Raw genomic sequence first — 3,909 nt, forward strand, 5'->3', positions numbered from 1 at the left:
GTCTTAAAAACCATGAGTGAATGTTTGGATGAGAGTTTCTTCCACTCAATAGAGTTAGTCAAATCGCGAACGACTTTCCAGAAATAAAGTGTAGAATCTGATTTCACAGTGTTTTAAAAGATACCTGAAAAAAACATACAAGGAGAAAGTCTTACATTGAGAGAAATTCAGTGTGGTTGCGTAAAAATTTCGAATTTGGTTGAGTTCAGACACAAAGACATTTCATGAATACGTACAACTGAATAAGATTGAGTATAAAAAGTTCATGGATTGATAAGGTGTGGCGTATTATTCAAGGTGAAACTCTGTAAATGGAGCTGATGTCCTAAAATAACTGCAGACAGAAGTTATAACCTAATGATAGGAATTGAATCGTCACTTGGACTTTAAAGATTTGACCACATTTACATGATGTTACGTATATTTCCTACATTCTTAACTCAACCTAAGAAATGCACCAAGAAGATTCTGTCCTTTTGTGTTGTTAACCCGCTGTACTTCTCTGCAGCACGCTATTGAAGATAAAATCTGCTCAAACTAACATTCAATTCAATACGAAATTCGAACGGTCCTATGTGTGTTTTTTTCTTTTGATTATTGCAATAACCTTTGTGAGTTTGTAACAAACTGCATAACATGAAACCAGTTCAGCATCTATTTTCCCGTAATTTAACGCAGTGCACATGCCAAACGTTATTCATCTGCTGAAAAATCAACTTTGCCTCTCTCTCCACACCTGTCTCTTCACGTTTTAAATACTTGTTTGTTGATCAAGGAGTCATTATCCAGAAAAGGACGTTTGCCAATCCACAAACACGGGTATTTTCCCATAAACTTGGCTTTGCTCAATATCACCTTCCATCCGTACCCCTCAAGACAATGAATAATTGAAGCTGCTCCATGTGAGGCTCAAATTTAAAACTTCGGAGGGCACAACCCATTATACTGGCACAGAGATACTGTGCACTGCCCACCTGCAGCACAGGAGCAACACATTAATGCTTACCTCCACATTCCTGGTTGTACCTTAACGTTTGGGAAACTGAGTTTCTCTGATTCCATGGCTAGTAACGATCATCTTCACCAGTGGTTCTGTACCTGAGTGGGGAAAGTGGTGAGCTGCTCATTGCAAAGATGGGTAGATTGTTGAAATATACAATGTCAACATTTGCCTTCACTAACCAATGTACATTTTATTTTGTTTTTTATCTGTAAAAATCTTAAAAATTTCATCTTTAACAGACTCAATGACAGGTCTCCATTGTGACTCTGGCATCAAATTCCAATTTGTAAACCCCCTCTGAATTCTTCCACCACAGTCCGTTGTTTGGGAAGTGTTCCTCTTGTGGGAAATGCACTTCCCCGTGTGTCAACTGCTGCTCCCAGCATTCTCTCTGGTACTGCACTCATTTTCCTTCTGACACTTGCTCACTGTGTTGCTGTGATCATACAGTGATTTGTTGTAGCATGGCCCAGGAAAATGACACAGATCAAGGTTTTTGCATTGTTGAATTCAATTGTCAGTTTAACCTCATTTAGGATTTTGAAGTTGTCTGTTCTGTACACAGGTGCGTGTCAAAAATATCTGAGCAGAAGAAAGGTGTTCCGAATAATGACATTGAGCACTATGCACTCTCCTCCAGTCCGGAAAACAATTCCTTACAGGCAATTTAATCGACAATAGACAATAGGTGCAGGAGTAGGCCATTCTACCCTTCCAGCCAGCACTACCATTCATTATGATTATGGATGATCATTCTCAATTAGTATCCTGTTCCTGCCTTATCCGCACAACACTTGATTACACTACCCTTATGAGCTCTATCCAACTCTTTCTTGAAAGAACACCTCCTGCTTTTTCAGGTTCTTCATTCCGTTGACTTCAAATATTCACAGATTTCAACAGACTTTGTTACATAGTCTTTTCTTCATTTTTGTTCAGATCACTGTGAGCAGAGTGTCACAGTGGGAATGCCGTTGCCCCACAACCCAGAGGTCAGACCATAGTCTTGGGACCGTACTGTGCTATTTAGCATTTCACTGGACCAGGGAGAAATATCTACTGTTCAGCATAATTTACGCAATTCACTTATTCATAAGTTCATACACATGCCAGCATATGTGACGAGGTGGCCGAGAGGTTAAGGTGATGGACTACTAATCCATTGCGCTCTGCGCGCGTGGGTTAGAATTCCACTCTCGTCGCTGTTTTCAATGTTGCTATTTTTGTATGTTGACACCTGTCTTATTGAAATTGGAACTCCAATGGTCAATTTATATGCATCGACGCTATCATAAAATCTCAAAGAATAATTTGAGTCAGTTGCCTAAATTGCATTGAAACGTAGATCACATCGGGATAATGAAAAGCAACGCGATTTTCTTTTTCAAGTCGAGCAGCTGGGACCTTTTATCATATGAAAGAGATCCAGGAAAACCAAAATACAAGAGATGTGAAGGGCGTGTTTATGTAATGGGATTCTTAATGACTGTTTTGTCAAATGAAATCTGGAACAGGTTGAGTAGAAGTGATTCATCTTGGTGAGAAGAGCACAGAAAAACTGCACAAAATAATGGAAATATTTCAAAAGGGGCAGGACGTGGGTGTTGGGGCACCGAGAACTGACTATAAATGCACAGTAGAGAATTGCAGATGTGGGTGCCATGCAGAAGTACGGAAAGACTTACACATTGGTCTCTTCCTCGCCCGTTGCTCTCGCCATTGATGAAGGCTGGGAACAAGGCACAGATAAACACAAGATGTGGGAATCAAGCTCCAAAACGTTATACACACACTGGATGCATCACATTGAACTATGAACAACTGGAGAAGTCAGCATGTTGACTGTAGGGACTGAACCTAAACTGTGGATCAATAATCGCAAATTCATGCAGAATTAGCATGAAAAATGATTTAATGTGGCTTTATACGCATGTCATTAATAGACGTTTCTTTCTAATACCCGTGTGGTTGAAAGAAGAGGACACCACATGTCAAGATGGATGACAACGTAGTTCACCCATGAATGCCCTCTGACTCAGTTCACGGTGAATTAAGAATGAATAACAGATCCTCTTCAGACCAATGATTACAATCCCTGGGAGAATAAGGATGAATAAAAATACATGGATAATGCGGAAAATGGGAATCGTGCCTTTGTGGACTCGAATTCAATTGATTATCAAACTAAACAGACACAAGAATACCCGCAGTACCAAGCAGTCAGGGCCATGGGGTGTCTGCAGGAAGGGATTCAATTACCTGCTCATGTTAAAACTCACTTGCTCAGTCACAATACACACAGGTCATTCACCACTCTCATACGTGAGAAGTGATCACTCTGGAGACCAACTGACGGAGTCACTAGCAAGTTTACAAATGACAGCAGGAATTAAATTCTACTGTTATTGCAGCTGTTAATCCCAACCAGCAATGAACCCTGTTTTGATGGGTGTTTCCAGTGGAGTTCCACAGTTTTCTGATGTAGACCAAATATTTAGACTTAGTTATAGGAGCCATGGTTCAGAGGTTTGCTGACGATGCAACAATTGGTCGCGTAGTTGACTATTATGAAGAATGTCAGAGAATGCAGGGATGCATCAATCAGGTGGAAAGGAAAAAAGTCGAACAGAATTGAATCCAGACCAATGAGTGTTAAAGAAATTTGGGAGAAGAAACAATAACAGTGAGTATCCTATGTGGTGTAGACAGACAAAGAGATCTTGGAATGGACATTCATGATCACTGAAGATCAATGGACAGGGAATCAGTTGTACTGAAGTGCGTACTGTAGATGCTGGAGATCAGAGTCAAGATTAGAGTGGTGCTGAAGAAGCACAGCAGGTCAGGCAGCATCCGAGTTGCAGAAAGAAATGACGTTTTGGGCAAAAGCCTTCATCAGGAATAAG

At 40.4% G+C, this 3,909-nt stretch overlaps 1 non-coding gene across 1 annotated transcript; it reads left to right on the forward strand.

The window, feature by feature from the left end:
• Nucleotides 1–2,123: 2,123 nt before the first annotated feature.
• Nucleotides 2,124–2,205, forward strand: trnas-acu (transfer RNA serine (anticodon ACU)). The gene has a single exon. It is a non-coding gene; the product is annotated as a tRNA-Ser (tRNA).
• The last annotated feature ends 1,704 nt before the right edge of the window (nucleotides 2,206–3,909 follow it).

The sequence above is a fragment of the Hemiscyllium ocellatum genome, unplaced genomic scaffold (genome assembly GCF_020745735.1).
Source record: "Hemiscyllium ocellatum isolate sHemOce1 unplaced genomic scaffold, sHemOce1.pat.X.cur. scaffold_659_pat_ctg1, whole genome shotgun sequence".
Lineage (NCBI taxonomy): Eukaryota > Metazoa > Chordata > Chondrichthyes > Orectolobiformes > Hemiscylliidae > Hemiscyllium > Hemiscyllium ocellatum.